This window comes from Pipistrellus hanaki, assembly GCF_964339955.1.
Source record: "Pipistrellus hanaki genome assembly, chromosome: 2".
NCBI lineage: Eukaryota > Metazoa > Chordata > Mammalia > Chiroptera > Vespertilionidae > Pipistrellus > Pipistrellus hanaki.
In genome coordinates, this window is record NC_140504.1 from 122,534,671 (window position 1) to 122,556,080 (window position 21,410).

General features: G+C 45.5%; 1 protein-coding gene across 2 annotated transcripts in view; it reads right to left on the reverse strand.

Annotated features, from left to right (window-relative positions):
- GFOD1 (Gfo/Idh/MocA-like oxidoreductase domain containing 1) overlaps window positions 1-21,410 on the reverse strand; it is a 111,119-nt gene that overhangs the window by 27,932 nt on the left and 61,777 nt on the right. The window lies entirely within an intron of this gene.

Below are 21,410 nucleotides of genomic sequence, written 5' to 3' on the forward strand. Positions count from 1 at the left end.
TAATACCTTCAAGGTCCAGCCATATTGTCTCAGATGGTAAGATTTCATTCTCTTTTATGGCCGAGTGTGCATGTAAGATGGCTTTTTTATGCATTCATCTATTGATGAGCACTTGGGTTGCTTCCATATTTTAGCTATTGTAAATAATACTGCAATGAACATAGGGGTGTATATATTTTTTTCAAATTAGTGTTTTGGATTTCTTCAGATGTACACCTACAAATGGGATTGCTGGGTCATAGACAGTTCCATTTTTAATTTTTTGAGGAAACTCCATACTGTTTTCCACAGTGACTGCACCAATCTACATTCCCACCATCAGCACACAAAGGTTCCCTTTTTCTCAACTTCCTTGCCAACACCTGTCACTTGTGGATTTATTGGAGATAGATAGTGAAGATTTGATGGAAGGTGGAGCTCCAGAATAAACATCGTACAAGCTATTACACTGAAATACACACAGTCCCTGGGCCAGTATCCAGCCAGCACACAATCATCCAGGTAATCACACTAGAGGTGGAAAACATGTATTCTCAGTTGGTAAAGAGCTGCTACCCTGAGATTCCTATCATTCAAGGACCCTCCCACCACCCCATGGTCCAGCACTTGAAGGGTTGGCAGCCACACAGTCAAGACTCTACTCCAGCTCCAAGGTGGCTTCTGTGCCCATGGGTTGGTGCCTGGCCATACTGGATGGGGAAATACTTTAAATTGCTCCCACCAATCCCCCACTGTAGACAAACACAAATTAGGAGTAATCCACAGCATATAGTGTTTAAAGGAACCCACATTTTGTCAGAACTGAGTACTGTCAATGGAAAAAAATGCACACAAAAAGTAGGGTGTTGGTAGGTATGTACCATGTTGATCTGGAAGTGATACATGAGTCTATAATTAGGGTTAAAACAGATCAACATAGAAAATGAAGGGGAAAGGGAAGAATCTTGGAAGAACAGAGTATAGGCACATCTGGTGATTGGAGGGCAGGGATGAGAGAAGAGGGCAGGAGGGTGAGAAACTCTTCTGTGGAGCCCAGGGAATCTAGCTCTCCACTCTATTAAGTAAAGTGAGATGCCAAGAGCCCTCTTTGTCACTCCGTATAGCCATCAGTCATTGGCGCTCAGGTACTAGGGCTGGGGATAGGAAACAACAATGTCCTGTCAGTATCTTCAGCAAGGATGCTCTCTCCTCAGCAGGTGCCGGGAGAGCCAACAACAGCATCACACACCTGTGTAGACCAGTGGTTCTACTGCTTGAGGAAATCACTGTATGGCCCAAATGCCCTTATATATAAAATGAGATGAGGGGGAATCTGAGGTTCATTGAATGAGGACTGTCAACTGTAAATGTTAGCCTTGTATGAGGTTGGAGATGCACTGTGGCAGAATAACATACATTTAAAGCAGGGGTCTTCAAACTACGGCCCGCGGGCCACATGCGGCCCTCAGAGGAGTCCGATCCGGCCTGCCAGGTTTTTTGGGCAGTGAGCGCAGCCGAGGTGTTACAGTAGGAATTAGTAGTTCATATAGTCCGGCCCTCCAGCTCTCTGAGGGACCGTGATCTGGCCCCCACTTTAAAAAGTTTGAGGACCCCTGATTTAAAGCCTCAACACAGGAAAAAGAGAAAGGGGGGAGGGCATTAGAAAATACAGGAGACTTGAAAGGTATCATTGCTAGTTCTAATAGAAGGACTGTTTGGATCCTGGTTTGAGAAGGCCAACCATGAGAAGATATTTTACAGACAATCCAAGAAATCTGAATCTGGGCGGTATAGTGGATGGGAACAGAAAATTCCTGCTAACTGTTATGGGTCCAAAGAAATGGCACAGAGACTGAGAAAGAAGGGAGAGGGGAAGGGAGGGAGGAAAGAAAGAAAGAAACTAACAGATGCTAGCTTGGGCACTTATGGATAGAATATCATATACGTATTTTGAATGGTGAACACTATTTTAAGTTTTGCAGAAAAATAAACAAACTAAAAATTAAATTAGGAAAATAAGTTATTTATAACAGCATCAGAGAGGAAAAATACTTAGAAATAAATTTAAGAAATGTGTAACTTGAACTCTAAAAACTAAACAACATTGCTGAAAGAACTTAAAGAAGACTTACATATTAGAAAGACATCCTGTAGCCATGGACCAGAAGACTTAATGGTGTTAAGATGCAGCACTTGACTGTCAAATTACAGCGGGGAGGGTAGAGAGATATGGGGGAGATAAGAGATCAACCGAAGGACTTGTATGCATGCATATAAGCAAAACCAATGGATGAAAAACTCTGGAAGGGGGAGGGGAGGGCATATATGTGCATGGGGGGGGGCAATGGAAAGATATGTACAGATATAATACCTTAATTTAAAAAATTTAAAAAAAAAAGATGCAGCACTTTCCCTTTTCGCTGCTCCTCTCTTTCCCCCACAGGCATGCATCCCCTACTCCTAAGGGACCCCATAAGACTTGCAACCAGGGGAGCAATGGGCAGCAGCAGCTCATCCTGGCCTAACCCCCTGAACCTGTCTCCAAAGCCCCCTTTTCTATGACTTCCCTGTGAGCCAAAGCAGCCCAGCCTAAGTACATTTTTGCTGTGGTCAATAAATTCTTGATTGCTTTTCTACACTTTGTCTCTTAAGCAAAATCTTTCCCTCAAGAAAACAAGGACCAAAGTTTCCTTGTCTTGCTGGTAACAGTACCAGTAGGGCCCCATTCTATTGCCATGGAAACCCAAAATGTTTCCAGATGTGACTGCTGGGCGAGCGGAGGGCGTCAGACTCATCACCTATCTTGACTGACTGTCCTACCTCTATACACGTTTAGCTGCAAAATAATATTGTGTGTGTTTATGTGTTTTCACAAATTTGCCTGGTGGCAGAGGCAATTGGCATGTTCCAGCATCTTGGAGAGGGGTCAGTGTGTGTGTGTGTGGGGGGGGGGGGGGGGGAGGAGATGCAGCACTACACAAATTGATATATAGATTCAACATAATTCCCATAAAAATTCTACCTGCCTTTTTTAAATACAAATTGGCAAGCTGATCCTAAAATTCATATGGAAATGCAAGAAACCCAAAATAGCAAAAACAATGTTGAAAGATAACAGTTGAAAGGCTTGCACTTCGTGATTTCAAACTTACTACAAAATTACTATAATCAAGATGATGTGGTATTGAGACAAGAATAGACAAATATATCAATGAAATAGAATTGAGAATTCAGAAATAAGCCCAAACACTGGTGGTTCATTGATTTCCAACAAAGCTGCCAAGACTTGGGAAAAGAATTCAATAGGGAAAGAATACTTCTTTCAGCAAGTATTGATGCTGGAACAACTGGATATCCACATGCAAAAGAATGAAGTTGGAACTCTGCCTAATACCCCTATGAAAATTAACTCAAAATGCATCGAAGACCTAAAGTGATAAAACTTTTAGAAGAAAACAAAGTAAAACTTTGAAAATTGTTTTGGTAGATTATGACAGTGGTATCCAAAATACCTGGATTTGAACCTTAGTTCTGCCACTATCTTTCTTTCTCTTTTTTAAAATAAACATATTCTCAAGATTTTATTGTTACAAAATAAAACAAAGTATGAAACTTAGAACTGGATCACTTGGCCCTTTCTCTTATTATCTGGTCCCAGTTCAAATGCTTACATCTCTTAACCATCAGCATTCTCTTAGATCTGCAGTTGGGCTCAATCCATTCAGGCCTCAGCGGTCTTTATGGCGTTAGCCTTTTTGCAGAAAATTGGCTTAGCCTGCCCACCATAGCCACTCTGCTTCCTGCCATAGCGCCACTTTCCCTGCGCATACAGAGGACCCTTGCCCATCTTGTACTGTGTTACTTTGTGGGCCTGATGCTCGCCACACTTCCTACAGAAAGGCCAGGGGCTTTAGGAACGCCCGCCATGTTTGTGAGAGCCCTATGGGCACAGAGAGTTCTGCCACTTTCTCGCTATGGCCAAGCGGATGGCGTACTTTCCCTAAGCCTCAATGCAAATGAAGATACAATTAAACTCACAGGGTTGTTAAAAGAGCTATATGAGATGATACTATCTTGGCATCTCCCAGAATATGAACTTGGGCAATATGAGTTCATGGTTAGCCACGTTCTTAGTAAAAAGAATGTAGGCTACAGAGTGGAACCTACGTGTAAATTTGGGTGCAAAACTTAAAACAATGTCATTTCAAGATTCAAAAAAGAAATTCCAATTTGCAAAGGGTAATTTTCATGGGACCTAGAGTGTATAACAGTGTTTTAAAGATTTGAAGGTTCCGAAAGTAGCATGCTGAGCCAAATTTCATTGGAAGACTTTGCTTATGGAGCAGCCAGCATTTTAAGCATTTAAATTGGATGCCTTTATATAGGGTACCTCATCCCAGAGAACCACTAGCCCCACCATTCTCTCTGACATAATCCCAGGTGTACCTCATTTGTTTACATCACTGTCTGGCTCCTGGCGGTGATTAAGTTTCTGGACTCAAACTCCATGAAATTTCTTTGTTCTCTTTTTTGGCTACCCAACTTCCTGCTTACAAAGGTATGGAAAACCTCTTCTTTTTTCTTAAAGACTTTCCAAGTTATAATATATATATATATATATATATATATATATATATATATATATATATATATATATATATTTCAGAAAGGAAGGGAGAGAGAAATAGAAGCATCAATGATGAAAATCATTGATTGGCTGCCTCCTGCATGCTCCCTACTGAGGATAGAGCCCACAACCCAGGCATGTGCCCTTGACTGGAATTGAATCCAGGACCCTCCAGTCCACAGGCCAACGCTCTATCCACTGAGCCAAAAAAGCTAGGGCAGTAGTAGGTTTTTTTAATCATTTAAAAATATTTTCAATGACTTCAAAAATATAGCGCTAAAGGACTTTAAGACATAACACAGACCAGCACTATCCCAACAGAAGTAAGCTAGAAATGAAAGCCATATGTGTGATTAAAATTTTTCTAATACCCACATGAAAAAAGTAAAAAGAAACAGGTAGAATTATATCTAATAACACATTTCCTTTACACACGATATATCTGAAATATTATTAACATATGGTCAGTATAAGAAGTTGAGATGTTTTATATTATTCTTTCAAGCTAAGTCTTTGGAATCCAGTGTGTACTGTGCACTTACAGTACATATCAATTTGGAATGGTTACATTTCAGGTGCTTGCTAGTCACATGTTGCTAGTGGCTCTCAAACTGGACTGTGCAGGTACAGTCAGCCAATGACAAACAATGCAATTTAAGATTTTTAAGGAAAGAGTGAGGTTACTTGTATATAGGGAAAGAACATCTCCATTGGAAAGTACTGAAGTGGCAGAGTCTGAAGCTTCAGTGGTTATGGTGGTGACAGTGGTCATTTTGAAGCATGAGATTGGATAAAACTGAGATCACATTATAATAGTGTAGATGGGGAATGTGGGTATTTGGGGCTTTTATTTCTGCTGTTTCTATTTCTGTCTTTCCTACTCCATAACGGGTAGAATTGAACAGCGATGAAGAAAAAGTGAACAAACAAGAGTAAAAAGTGGGCTGAGAGATCACAATCCCTAATTTTATCTCCGCCTCAAGCCCTGGCCCCAATGGGTCAGTGTCCTGTGGTCTCCCAGGGCCAGGAGGATGCTGGGGGGACTTTTCCTGCTGCTCCCAACTTCTGAGGCAGCCTTCCCTATCTCCAAAGAACAGGCCTTCTGCCTCTGTTATTCAGTGAATGTTATGTTCTCTTAACTGTGATATTTTGGGTCTTTTTGGCAGGAGGTAGGATGGGCAGGGGTGGAAATACTCACAAATGTTCTCTGAACAAGGAACCAGTAAAGTACAGACATCTGGCCCTGGGATTTTGCTGGCTCCAGGGACCTCACTGTAAACTCACTAACACTAATTGCTTTCACGTCTGCTCCCATTTCTGGTGGAAATAAAATGCCTCTCTGGCTAATGGAAAATGAAACGTCCATTTGCTGTCTGTTTACCACATTACATAAGAGCTCTCTGTACACCACTCCTCCCCCCAACCCCCACTCTAAAATCCTTGAAGGACATGTGCACAAAGCCTGCAGGGGTTCCACATGGGCAGGGCAATGAGGCTCAGAAAGGATGTCTGCATTCCCACTAGGACAGCGGAACTCCTCAAGCCTAAACTAAAGGAGGGAGAAGGCAGGAAGAAGAGAGAACGACTGGAAAGGGAAGGAATCGTACTTGTTTTTAATAAATGCTTTCCCTATATGCAAGTAACCAGGAATATTTTGGATCTCCCTACTTGCCATTAAATACAAGATCTGAAACTCAACCTCTGATTTCAGTTTGACTGCCAAAGAAGGAAAAATACAGGTCCAGCTGAAATTTGGGTTTAAGAAAATGGACTCTCAACCCATTTGGCCTAATACGGTTGTTCTTTAGAATGATTTATGGAAATTCACTGGGAAGGCTTCTTTGACAGTCCTGTTCTAGCTTGGCTGCCTATGTTTACCCCCATGCTAGAACTTATTACACAATGTGATAGCCAGTCCCCATCTCCCCAATGACCACTGGCAGGACCACATCTGACACAACACATCCCAGGGTGCCGCGGGTCTCAGCAAATCAGAGGGGGAGCATAGAATGCTGGCTGTCTCTTCCCTCACCCCAGTGGTTTTAGTAACAGAACCACTCATTTTTACCTGGACCCATGGTTGGCAAGAGTTAAAACTACATTTCCTTATAGTTAAATGTGACCATGTGACTAAGTTCTAGCCAATAGGATGTGATGAAAGTGATACATAAATGTCTCATGGTGCCATTTTCCATTTCCCTTTCTTGTGTGAATTCTGATGGGGTGAGGCCATAAAGGACCATGTAGGCAAGGACAACACCATAGGGATGGTGGAGCAACAAGACAGAGGGTCCTGGATACTAGACACTGTGGAGCTGCCAAAATGCTTTCAGGGGGACTGTTATGTGAGAAAGAAATGTTTAATTTGGGTCTGGTTTATAGTAACTAAAATCATATGCTTAGGATTTATTTATTGAAGAGAAGACAGGAGGACACCCTTAAAACAGATAATCCCACTGTGATCGTTATTTTATGTGCCCAGACGTTAGGTCAGAGATTATCCGGGGTGTACCTGGATGAGAGTAACATGTGAATGGACAGACTGGACAAAGCAGGTTGGCCTCCCCAATGTGAGTGGCCCTCATCCAATCGGTTGAAAACCTGAAGAACAACAAAAAGCTGAGAGGAGGGAACTCCTCCTGCCTGACGGTTGAGCTGGGACATCAGTCATTTCCTGCCTCTGGACTCAAACTGAAATATCAGCACTTCTTGAGTCTCAGGCCTGCTGGCTTTTAGGCTAGAACTTATCCCATTGGCTCTTCTGGTTCTCAGCCTGTGGACGTGGATGAGAACGATACCAATGGCTCTCCTGGGCTCCCAACTTGCCAACTGCAGGTCTTGGGACTTCTCAGCTTCCATAATTGCATGACCTAACTCCTTGCAATAACTCTCCTCTTTTATTCTTGGCAACCAGAGGTCCAGCTAAAAGGTTTTGTTACTAGAGAAGAAATGAAGGGGAGGAGGGAAAGAGCTAGGGATCTGTGCTCCACCTATGATTTGCCAAACTCTGGCAAGGCAAGGCACTAGAGACAGAATAGTGTGTGGGATGCAACCCTGACAACAGCCAGTGAGACGATAGATAAGGCATTGTGTAATTACACCATATATAGAATTGGTTCTGTTTCTCTGGAGAACTCTGACTAACAGTTCTGGAGCACCAGCCTCCGACTCTTCCTGCCTCTTTTTGATAAAGAAGTTCACATCCCTAACTAGACTACAGAGCATCTTCTTCATCACCTTTCATCTCCACCTCCTTTTATGTGCTGCCTACTCCAGGGCTGATGCAGAGTAGCTCGCCTTGACCACACTGACTTAGACACTTAAATAAAGGATCATATTAAGAACAAAGCCTTAAAAAAAAAAAAAAAGCGAGAACAAAGCCTTTGTCATGTCTCTTTGAAGTATCTTTGAAACACCTGTTATAATGGCTGAGAAAACTGTCCAAAATGGCCAAGTTCAAAGGGTCTTTCTTAGAACCAAAACCTTTTTCAAAGCAGACATTGGTTTTTGTGTAAATACCTTCTGGGTAGCAAACTTTGAGGGAAATTAAGATCAAACTGTTATAGGACAGTAAGGATCTAGGAAAATTTCAAGGCAGGAGAAATAGAAAAAGAGACAAAACTAAATAAGGCCAAACAGTCTGGCAGCCTGCAGCCAGTTTGCAAATACCAAGTCCTTAACTTCCCCTAGCCAAGGATACTTGAGAGCAAATGGTTAATGTCTCTCTTCAAAGATTGGAGGGAGAGGAGGAGGAATCTTAATGCAACCAGAGAGGGCATAGCTTAAACCACCCTGGAACTCCCAAAAAAACAGGGGAAGGAAGAGTGCAGTCTTATTTCACCCCACTGCTAAACAGAGAGACCAGCAGTCTTGGGATTTAATTGGCAGGTGCTTCTCATCAATTCTGGGAAAGCCATAACTAAGTGAAAGCGAGAGAGACTTTCAGAGTTAACCTGTACCAGGATATCTAGCAGAGGAATTTAAAAATATTTAGCAGAAAAGTATATAAATGCTAGCTACACTTCCACCCCCCTGGCTCTTCAGATTAGCTAAAAGCCCATTTGTGCATTATGCTGGATAATAGATTTGCTTGTCTTGCTTCTTTTTAAAAAAAATATGTATTTTTATTGATTTCAGAGAGGAAGGGAAAGGGGGAGAGAGAGAGAAAAAAATGTCAATGATGAGAATCATCAATCGGCTGCCTCCTGCACGCCCCCTACTGGGGATAGAGCCCACCACCTGGGCATGTGCCCTGACCAGGAATCCAATTGTGATTGCCTGTTTCATAGGTCAACTACTGAGTCACACCGGCTGGGCTTGCCCTTTAATAAATGTGCATGCTTTAATTTTTTGATAAATTGGCTTTACCACAATGCAATCATCTGGAGACACCCATTTGAATTCATTCCTATGAGCATGACAAGAATTGAGGTGGGGACAGCTTTCTCCCTATGACTCTGGGGCTGTCCAGTAACACCTCTCTGGTGTCTGTGAGAGGCGCCTGTAACAAAAGGGGGCTCAGAGGATCAGCTATCACAACAGGATTTAGTCAGATGGTTTTTCCTGAGTCACTCAATTTCATCAGGAGAGGGTTGCAAACACATACTCTTTGTTTAAGGTAGATGGGGCTGAAATAAATAGAATGACTCCAATTCAACCACCTCTCTCCTCATACTTACCCAACCAACTCTCCAAAATTGCCCAATCAAGGTGCAGAAGTTCTCAGAATATTTCTCTTCTTGGGCCAGCTCCCAAAGGTTGGGAGCATTTGGCTTTGCTCCCAGAAAAACTGTGATTTGGCAAAGGTATGTGAGCAATGTGCCCCTCCCTACCCAACGCTGAAGAGAGTGGCCAAGAGCATTTGTCCTCCATATAGAAAGTGTTTATGAACTGACACATGCTCTGTCCAGCCCCGGAAATAGCCACCTGATCAGAATACAATTGAGCATGACCTTGGGCCCCAGCTATGACAGGCAGAGGTTAATTTCCTTTCCTGCTTAGGACAGGACCCAGTTCCAATTATCTCACTTTGCCTAATTAAATTTTCTGCACAATATAGCAAGTGCCTTATCTTGGGCAGTGAGGCAAAAGCTTCCCCTTGTTCCTCCCAATGGTTTGAAGTGGAAGTTTGATAAGGGGCACATTTTGCTTTTAAAAAAAAACAGCATTAATTGGGAACAGAAAGTACTTTTTCTAGTGGTGGCTATTCCAGTAAAAATAGGTATTTGCCTGTAGGGACCTCCCCATGTGACCTGGCAAGGGGCAGGGAAATAAAGTAGGTGAGTAAAGGAGCTTAGGTGAACAACTTAGGACCTGAAGGAAAGTAGGCCAGTGGGTTGAAATAAAATCCAGCCACAAGCAAACCAAAGTTTAATAAGCAGGAGATAATCTGATGCTGCATAGGCCCTCTAACTTCAGTGCTTCCATTGGCAACAGTGCCCAGTGCTCACCTGGTTCTCAGCTCTGTTAAGGATATCTGTTGGCCCGAAACCGGTTTGGCTCAGTGGTAGAGCGTCGGTCTGCGGACTGAAAGGTCTCAGGTTCAATTCCAGTCAGGGGCATGTAGGTTGGTTTGGGCACATCCCCGGAAGGGGGTGTGCAAGAGGCAGCTGGTCGATATTTCTCTCTCATCAACGTTTCTAGCTCTCTATCTCTCTCCCTTCCTCTCTGTAAAAAATCAATAAAAATATATTTTTTTTAAAAAAGAAAATCTGTTGGGTGCATATCTTTGTTTACTTATATAGTTACTAGAGGGCTGGTGCACAAAATTCATGCATGGGGGTGGCCTTCAGCCCAGCCTGCACCCTCTCCAATCTGAGACCGCCTCAGGGGATGTCCGAATGCCAGATTAGGCTAGATCCTGGGCCAAATTTGGCAGTCAGACATCCCTCTCACAATCCAGGACTGCTGGCTCCACCTGCCTGCCTGCCTGATCACCCCTAACCACCTCTGCCTGCTGGCCTGATCACCCCTAACTGCCCTTCTGCTGGCCTGGTTGCCCCCAACTGTCTCTCCTCCTCCTCCCCCCATCCCCCCTGCCAGCCTGGTCGCCCCTCATAGCCCCCCCTGCTGGCCTGGTTGCCCCTCACTGCCCTCCCCACCGCTGGCCTGGCTGCCCCACATAGCCAGTTGTTTGGTCATTTGGTTGCCCCTCACTGCCCCCCCTGCCAGCCTGGTTGCCCCACGTAGCATGCTGTTCAGTCTTTAATGTGAGGGCATTCTGACTAATTTGCATATTACCCTTTTATTAGTATAGATTAATTTGAAATTACTTTATTGCTTTTTGGAGCAATTACATGTATTAGTTTTGTTTTGTTCGTTTTAAAATATTTTAATTGATTACAGAGAGGAAGGGAAAAGGAGAGAGAGCAGTGATGAGAGAAAATCATAGATCAGCTGCCACCTGCACACCCCCTAATGGGGATCGAGCCCACAACCCAGGCATATGTCTTAACCAGGAATTGAACTGTGATCTCCTGGTTCTAGGCCCATGCTCAAACACTGAGCCACGCTGCCTTTTGTTTTGCTTTTTAATTAAGCAACTCAGAAAAATCTATAAAGGAGAATGAATCTCTAAATCCTACTATCCATCCAGCATCTATCAGGTTAGCTGACCCTAATTCAGTTATATCTTTATGCAAATATGCAGCTGGGATGAGCGATAGATTTATAGGTAGAAATAATTTCAAAGGAATTTGCCATGTACAAAATTTTAATTAAGATGATTTCATTGTTTGAACTTAAGAGATAAGAAACTGAAATAAAATTAACCTGCTGAGTTTCTGAAAAGATGCAGAGTTTTTGTCTGGCAGTATTCTGAAGGCAGGTGCATGTAAATGACATTGCAAAGCAGGTAACATAGGAAAATAAAATCCAAAACCTTAAGTGATCTGAAATGTTTGCCTTGGCTCTCTGGAGAGATGCCTGCAGATAAGGATAGGGAGCTACTCTGGACTCAGTCAGTGTTCTGGGAGCCCGAGCCCCTCCTCTGACAATGCGGCTGGCTGGCCCTGTGTTAATATAGATTATCCACCCTCTTAAAAAGGGAGCATCTAGCCGTGGGTAAGTCTGATGATTACAATGAAGGTGGAAAGAAGGGTGCTATTCACACAACATTATAAAGTGGCAGGAGGAAAGTGGAGACTAATTTGAAAGCTCAGATGCCCATGACAGACCAATGGAAGTCTGATCAGTTTGGATCAAAGAAGAAAAAGGGAATATAAAGAGGAAGGGGAAGGAAAGTAGGAGAAAAACACATGTGATGACACTGAGAAATAAAATCTTTACCTAGCCTCCAAAACCACTCCTCACCCTCTTTGGTGGGCAACGAAGGCCACATAATTACTAACACTACAGAGCAGTTTCACTTCAAGAAGTCAGTGGGAAATGCTTTGAAAGGATCGGGGATAATTGTACAGTAACACCTTAAGTTCTCATTCGGAATGAGCCCAAGGCCTTACACACAGTCAAGCATCTACGCATCCTCTGCACAGGCAGCCACTATGTCACAGCAGGATGGGAAGGAAGGTAGAGCGACAGGAGGAAGGCTCCAGGCAAAGGGACACCTAGCTGGGAAGCCAGTGTGAAAACAGCAACTCCAAGCGCTGACAGATCAAACCTGTGGCTATTGGGCCTGCTGGGCATCAGCTGTCCATTTCCATCTAGCTCTCACTTGTGGCCTGTTTTCTCAGATGCAGTAAAGCATGTCACCCGGAGGAGCGACTTCCCACACAGGAAGGCTGGTGGGTGGCCATGGGATGGAGGCGTGTCATCCAGTATGGGACAGGAAGTAGCCATGAATGTGAAAGAGCACCTCAATATTTTCTTTCCAATGAATTGAAATTGCACCCTTCCCCAAGCTGCTCAGGGACATACTCTCCAGTGAAGAACTTGAGAAGGCGTCTGCTGCAGCGGATGCAGAGGCCCAGGACGTGGGTTTGGAGCGCCCAGGCAAAGCACTAGCCCCTGCTTCCTGGCTGCTGGAGGCAAAGCACCCAAGTACTCTGTTTCCTCCTCTGAATAGCAAGGGAAATGCCAGTCGCCGCCTTAGAGCCAGTGCAGGGATCAGAGCAGAGGCTCACACAAGGCTGAGAGCAGTTCCAGGCCACAGGAAGGTGATCAGCGCCACCACCAAACACATAAGAAGTGCTATGGGCCAAACTGAGTCCCTGAACATTCATGTGTTGGAGTCCTAACCGCCAGGACCTCAGAATATGTCTGCATGTGGAGGCAGGGCCTTTAAGAGGTCATTAAGGTAAAAGAAGGCATGAGGGTAGGCCTCATCCACTATCACTAGTGTCCTCAGAAGAAGAGATTAGGACACAGACAGGCACAGGGAGAAGACCCTGTGAGGACACAGGGAGAAGACGGCCGTCTACAAGCCAAGGAGAGAAGCCTCAGGAAAAACCAAGCCCACTGGCACCTTAACCTCAGACTTGCAGCCTCCAGAACTGGATGGAACAGATTCTGCTGTGTATTCGGTCTCCGGTGCTCAGTTATGGCAGCCCCAGCACTCTGACGCACATACGGGGAGACTCCTATTTTAGCAGAGCTTATGTTCACATAGTATGAACCCTTATGGAAACAGAGCCTGGGGCACATCTTATTAGTAATATCTGTTATAAATTATTTCAAATATTTTTAACATCTGTCCTCTCCCTACACTTACTAGTTTTATCCCAGTAGTGCTAACCCTTGAATGAGAGAATCAGCCTTAGGCTACAGAAATCGGTGTCCATTCTCCACCCCCCTCATCTTGCCTTTCCTTCTGGGCTCACACTAGCCAGTGCTCTGTGTGCTCTGAGCGCCTCTCCCTCCTTCCTTTTCAGCAGGGAAGATGCAGTGACCAAATACAGAGGCGGGTGAAGGGGGCTCCTCTGAGCAGAGCCATCCCCCGATCTTCACTGTCTGCTTCAGAGTGTGTGCACTTGAGGAAGGATTATGGCAGGGCTGCTCTGACAATGCGCACGCTCACGCTTGGCTCAGCACAGGCCTGTCTTTCATGTGGTCTCAGCAGCATCCACTGTAGACACCAGAAGCCCAGAGAAATCTCAACTGTTGCCTTTGACAACATGTCCCCCTGGAATGCCTGCATCTGAGACTACGTACCATTTTTACCCAACAGTCTCTCTCTTTTACAAGTTTGCTAGCCACACTCTGGTGTAGCATTTGCCCACGGTGCCCTCCCTGTTTCATACTCTCTTGGGTGGTAGCAGGAAGGGGCAGAGGTGAGCTGTCTTAAAAATCTGCCTGGGACAGGCACCGTGGGGATGGGGTCATCGCTTGCTAGGGTTGTCTAGCCTGCCACTTGCTTCCATTCTCTCTCCTGCCACAAAGCTTCCTTAGCACAACCAGCGTCGTCATGCATGATGGCAAGTATAAGCATGCTTTTCTCGTCCAAGGATACCCAAGAAAAGATGTCAGATCCAAGAAAAACCAATAAAATCCTTTCTGATGGAAAAGATCCACAGTGCATTCAGCTCCAAAAAGGCAGGGAGCACTCAGATGGCTGTAATTGGCTCTTTCCTCTCCTCACCCAAGGTAAGCCAAGGGTGACGCAAGCTGAAAAGAACTTCTTAAGTTGGCCAAAATGGGGGGGAAATTAAAAACCACTCTGAAGCCCGCATGGCCCCCCTTCTGTCCAAGGCTGCACCAGGCCAGCTACCCCCCTGACCCCTACAGCAGCCTGTGCTCCTTCTCAAACAAGGGCATGTGCCAATCAACTCACGGCTAAACCAAACGCAGACAACTTGCAGATCAGACCCCAAGTCTCTGCTGAGCAAATCAGGACCAATCTCAGAGCTCCACTTGGTTCTGCATTTGAGCAGATCCCTGAGAACAGCAGCACCTCAGGAATAAGACAGCACGAGGATGTCCAATAGAAAGAGGCCAATATAAAATGCACGAGGTGGCCAAGCCCCGGAAACAATGTCAGAAAGCATTTCGGGAGTCTACAGGCGGTGTTTTCCTCTGCCTGACAGTTGCCAAATTGTTCTCCAGAGATGAGAGTATGTTAATACCAGACTATGGCAAGTTTTATCCACATCAGAAGGCTGCCGCTTAAGAGGAGGCTACTCTGTCCTGTAGTCAGGCTAAGTGGCATTAAACCACTTACTCCCAAGCACCTGCTAGCATGCCATGTGCTCTGGGGTAAACCAGAGAAAGACAAACCATAGCCACTGTTCATAAACATCTCACAATCCAGATGGGGAGAAAAGATGTGCATATTTGGAAATGACTCGCGATGGCCGTATAGTCACCCTGGATGGGTGCCCGATTGTGTGACACACATCTGCTGTAAGAATTTGCAGTGCCAGAGTTAGCCAGCCCCGCTGTGAATCCCACCCACTGGGTAAAATCAGCCAGCAGAGACAGCAGAGACCAAAAGCTGAGCTGCTTGCCCTAAATGGGGAGGGCGGTGCATTTGGGAGCCCCGGGTTCTCACGGCTGCCTCTGGCAGGACCCACTGCCTCTGGCAGGACCCGCTGCCTCTGGCAGGACCCGCTGCCTAGCACAGAGCTGAAGAGATCAAGTCCAAGAGCCGCTCTTCTTGTCTTCAATTCCTGGCACCAACACTTGCTAGGTGTGTGACCTTGGGCCCCTCACATGATCTCTCTGAGCCCCACAGTCCCACCTATAAAACAGGGACCAATAAATAGTACTGATATCATTGGTTGTTGTGGAAGGAGCTTTGGCACAGTGCCTGGCACGTAGGAAGGCAGTGATGAATGTTGGCTGTCATTATCATGGGCCTGAACTTCTAAAGGGGTTCTCCTCACTTAATAGCAGGAATTAGGAAGTGCAGCCTAAATCAGAGGATAGATTCAGTAGCAGAAAGTACTTTTAATTTTAAGCTAGATTATCCTGGGTGAAGGAGGGAGGGCCCTAGATTCCTGTGAGTATGGTGTTCGTCAGAAGAAGCTATAATTCAGAGTAAAGGCCGTGGTAACCCCAGCTACTGCAGAGGCCAGAACAGAATGAGGCCAGCTGACCCTGCTGCTGACCCTGCTGCTGATCCTGCTGCTGATCAGCGAGAGGCTGCAGCGTCTGAGTGGGAACAGAGGTGGCGCTGAAGAGGAAGCGATCAGTGATGCGGCCCCAGAACACCCAGAGCAGGGAGGGAGCACAGCTGCCCTCCACCCTCCACTGCGAGGCTCAGACCACTCCCAGCACTGCTCTCCTTTGGGTGAGAACACTTAAACCCAAGAACCCCACTTCTCTCACATCCTCTTCAAGTCAGTCCCCTCCCCTCTCCCACCCTTTCCAGAACTTGAACATACAGGTCTTCTCATGAGAGTTCTAGAACATGCTTGACTAGGGAAACATGACCTTTCTTTGCCAGCTAGTTTTTCCTGCCCTTCCCCACTGAGCCACTTCCACACTGACGTCCCCTCTGAGGAGGGCGTTATCTTTATTTTAATGAATGCAGTATTGCAGTATTGTTGAGTCACCCCTTGTCCTCCACCCACCTTGCTTTGGCCACTCAAACATAAGAGCACAAAACAATGTTCTCAGAAAGTGGATGCTACTGGCTGGTGCAAGCCCCAGGGTAGCTGCACAAGGCCACTGCCTCCTCACCCCCTTTTTCCTCAAGGTGGTGCATCTGTCCATGGCCTGGATCTGGGGAGAAGGATTGGCTTAATCTCCACAGGGTATCAAGCACTACAGCAGCCCTCTGTGGATTTGGATGCCACAGTGAGGCAAGTTGGCCTCTTCGAGGGCTCACTTCCTCATCAGAGGAGTATCTGTCTGGACTGTGGAGAGGGCTAAGTGAGGTAATGAACACAAAGCACAAATTTAGATTCTGGCACACGATGGCCATACTCCTAAACCAGTGGTCGGCAAACTCATTAGTCAACAGAACCAAATATCAACAGTACAACGATTGAAATTTCTTTTGAGAGCCACATTTTTAAAACTTAAACTCCTTCTAACGCCACTTCTTCAAAATAGACTCGCCCAGGCAGTGGTATTTTGTGGAAGAGCCACACTCAAGGGGCCAAAGAGCCACATGTGGCTTGTGAGCCGCAGTTTGGCAACCACTGTCCTAACCAATCATTAGCATTATTACTTATTTGGCTACTATGGTGATAGGGAGTCTCTGAAATGGTTAAAGCAAGACATGTTACCTCATATAGATCTATCACACTTTCTTCAATTCACAATAAACATTTTATGCCTACCCTTCATTGACACTCACTATGTGCCAGGCTCTGCACTAAGAATTTTACATGCATTGTCCAAGCATGGCATAGTAGTGATGGGTAATGGCAATGGGATCAGAGAAAAGTGGCAGATTTGAGAAGTACATGCAAGATAAGTGTGTGATCAGGCTTTGCTGATAGAATGAATGGGGCCCAGGGAAGAACCTCGCTCAGACACTGCCACTGACTTCTCAAACTATTGCATTATCATTCATCATTCTAAGTTATAATGATCATTTAACCAAAGAACAGGATTAAATTAAGTAGTCAATTTCTTCATAGAAATTATACACATGCACTTTGAAAGACTAGAGCAAGCATGCTGTCAAACTCCTGGCCCACAACGAATATTTTTGCGGATCAGCCAATATAACAGTATGTAAGAAACATTTTAATAAAATATTTCGTAATTTAATTTTTACAATATCCTGCTGCACATAATTATTAATGGCGAACTACAACGTTTGCTAATGACTGATTACTATAATCGTGTTGCATTCATTTCCCTTCTGCGCCTTCTGTGCAGACGCACCTATTTCTCTCCACTTATACTAGCAGCGAATATGTTAGCAGGCAATTGCCACAGCATTAATCTTGTACTGACTTGTTTGGTGTGCACAACAGGAAATATTTCACTTTTGGAGAGCAGGAAAAATAGGTTTATTTGTGTTGTGCTTATTAATTTGTGCAGTTATTCAGTGTTTGATAAGTTAATGTTCAAGAAAAAATATTATTTTTATTAAAATGTTCTATTATTTTATTTTAACAATTACTCATTTATTTCATCCCTTTGTATTCAGCATGTCTCTATCAAAATAAACCTACGTTTCTATGAAAATTGAAGCCTTTGTTTTTTTGTGGCCCACATAAACTTAAACCTTGTTTATTTGGCCCGGGTTAGCCTTTGAGCTTGACATGCTTGCTCCATGCTTGGGTACATTGTCTTACCTACTTCCAGTGGCTAAGTCTAGAAATAGTTCCCCAAAGAACCTGACAATCGCTGACTGGTCCAATTGATTTAACTCAGTTCCTAGAACAAAGCCAGAGAACTAACCTGAAAACACAAAGTACTAGTTCTGTTCTCCACCGCAGCAATGCTGCCAGTGCAGATGGCGTCACCTAGCATGGAGGTTCCCATTGCATCACGCAGCCTGTCAGACAAAGGCCCGGAACAATGGCAGGCTCAAAACAGCAACAAAGCCCTGAGCCCAGGGACGGCTTCTCATAAATGCAGCAGGAAAAGAATTGCCGGAACATGGGTTCTTTCAACCACAGCATGAATAACACTATCAGTCACCACATCATCATTGAAACAATAATGCATGCCTGGATTGGGAACCTGCTGGGAAATGATTACGCTGAAATAGTATAATCCCTCCCCTCAGAGTAGAAAACACCCACTCGTTCTAGTAAGAATGCATTCTGGAAAACCTGGGCTACTTTCATCAACATACAAATGAACTTCACACAATGTGCAGCAGGAGTACTTAGGAAAAGAAAACATAATAAGAGCAGAAAGGGACTTTCTTAAGGAGAATCCTTGTCTCCCACCTCTTATGCCTAGGAGAACATGTTGAATTGTAGGTAAGAAGAGAGAAAGGCATCGGGCCTACCTGGCTTCAGCCTGGACTAAGTCTATCGTGTCATCTTTGGGAGCCAGCCACTTGCTAACTTGGTAAAACCTTACACCAAAACCACTGCAGAGGACAGGCAAGCCTATAAATCATAACAACACAGGGAATGGGGGACCGGGGACTGAAGGTTGGAAGTGGAGGAAACAGCCACCACTTGGGTGGGTAACTGTCCTCTCATTAATTTCTCTTCTGAGACACAAAAATCCAAGCCAGACACACAGCCTGGTTGACACAGGACTGATCAAATTAGATCCTTGTGCAGAATACACAGCCATCAGAGACGATTCTCCTTGCATGGAAGAAGATTTATGTCCAGCCTACGGTTGGCTCACCTTTCCTTAACAGAATGAATGAAGTCGTACAGCTTCTGATATCCTGCAAATAATGAATGAGGAGGCCCTAAAGGGTGGCACCCAGGAGCCTGCCCTAAATTCATCCCTGGGCCACCACTTGAAAGAATCTCTTTCCTAAAGCCCAGAGTAGTGGTTCCATCAGTCACCTTTGCTCCTTATTTCTCATTCATATTTAGAACTGTAAGATGTTAGAACTGAGAGGCATCTAAGGATCAAGCTGTCTAGGACTCGTGTTAAAGATGAAGAAGCAGACTCAGCGGGGGCGAACACTAGTAGGCACTCAGCTGGCAGGTAGAACAAAAACCACGGTCTCCCGAACACTGGTCGGTGAGGCCTTCCTGTTAGCCTGGGAAAAGTTTCCAGGCAGGTTTTACTAATATTATCAATAATGCAAAGCCCTAGAAGGAAGTCAAACAGGTGCTGAAGCTGACAGACATTGAAATACATCCTGATGATTGTCTGTTCAGTGTTTCCTGGTGAGATGGGGTAGCTAGGGAACTCCAGCAGGTGGTTCCTGGTTTTGTGTTTGTTTGTGTGTTTTTTCTTAAGTCTCCACCCCCCACCCCCTCTCCCATCCCCGCAGAAGGCTTGGCATGGAGGAAAAGGAACAGATGGTTGTCACATTGGACTGCCACTGCATTTCCTGTTGAAGAAAGAACTAGAAAGGAAAGATTCGTGCCAATTTGAGAGGTGAGCATCTTTCCAAAAGGACATGGATGCGGCATTAGTAAAAACTGTGACATACCTGGAGGTCAATATTCCAAAGAGGGAACAGACTACTCTAGAGGTTCCTACTCTGCCCTGGGGAAGGAAGGTTGCCAAGATGTCCAGGCCTCCACCAGCCGGAGCTCTGCTCCCCAGGGACGGAGTGAAGATAACTAGCTTCTGACCTCCCTACAGTGTGTGCTCCCAGATGGATCAGTCCTCATGCCCCCAGCTACCACCATCCTCCCCGACCTGGACAGTGGCAGCAGTATCCCTGCTTCCACCCCTGCCAAATGCAAACCAGAGCCAGAGCCAGCCTCTTCGAACGTCAGATCACATCACCCTATCAACCTTCCAAGGTCTCTGCAGTGCATATGACATTGAACCCTGAGTCCGTCACAGTGCCTCCTCCTCCACAGCCCCAAGTCTCCCTCCTCCAACTTCTCCCCCTTGCTCATGCCCTTCCTGCCCACAACCTCCTCACTGTCGAGGAACTTGCCAAACACACTCCCTTTCCTTGGGTTTACTGTTGCCTCCACCTGGACCATTCATTCTGGGACTGCCCCAAAACATTCGTGTTTCACTCCCTAGCTTCCTTCAAATCTCTACTGAAACACTGAGATCCTTCTTTGACCACCCAGGGAAGCCAGCACCTCCCTCACCCAACACCCATCACTCCCCATTCTGCCCTGGCCCGCTCCTGGACAGAGCACATATGGCCAGCTAAGGGGCTGCAGTCATTCCTTTAGTATTTCCCTCTCCCCATGAAAGGTGTGAGCTCCATGTGGCAGCACTTGATGTGCTGCTGTCCTGTCTCCCGTGACCGAGACAATGGCTGGCACAGAGAAGGCACTCAGTACATATGTTTTAGCTAGCATGGACTACACCCATGCATTAAACTAGGTCTGGATGGAGAAAACACAGTTTCCACTAGAAAACCAAAGGCCAGCTCAGCCTCTGGCTTCTTTGTATACACAGATTTGTTTCCAAGTCTATATCCTCCCATCTATCCACACAGTCCTTCTACAAGGTGACAGCCAAACTCAGGGCATGCCACACAAGGCCAGGCAGGGAGACGGAGGGACAGGGAACAGCAGTCAACCTGCCGAGGGAGAGGGCCTCCGCCTGCTCAGGTCCCAAGCATGGCCCAGGCTCTCAGGCCTCTCTCAGGGGAAGATCTACCCTACCTCTTTCCAGCTTAAGAGTGGCTTGCAAGGCAGCCGAGAGGAAGGGAAGAGCAGAGGGAAGAAGAGCTGCCATGGACCAAGACGGCCCCAGTGCCCTTCTGAACGCATCCGGCTCGGTGGGAAGAAAGGCATGCTTCCCCTTTCCAAAGCAATGCCTCTAACTCGCAGCATATGGCAACCCAGGGAGAGGCTGCTGTCTCTTTTCCTACGCCCCTAGAATAAACGTTGTGGGATATTTATCTTAACTTCTGGGACTTCTGTTGATGCAGCAGTCTGGTGCCCCTAGTTCAACGAAAGACTGATTTTTCAGAGTCTTTTGGAGGGAGTAGGCATAGGCATGCGCCTCCTTCGTGTGGGAGTCTACTGTGGCACCAACGCAATGCTGCAGTGTGTTTGCAGAGTGTTTGTTTTAATCCCATGCCCAGTGACGGTGCTTAGATGAATCTACTCTAAACAGGATGTCCGAAATCAGGCAAAGAGTTATGTGCAAAAACATCCTAAGCACTATTTGTAAGAAAGAAAAGGCTGGATACACCTAGATATCTAAAAATAGGAATGATAGCCCTGGCCTGGGTGGCTCAGATGGTTAGAACATCATCCCATGCACCAAAGAGTTACAGGTTCGATTCCTGATCAGGGCACAAACCTAGGTTGTGGGTGTGATCCCCGGTCAGGGTGTATACGGGAGGCAACTGATCAAAGTTTCTCTCTCTCCCCCTCTT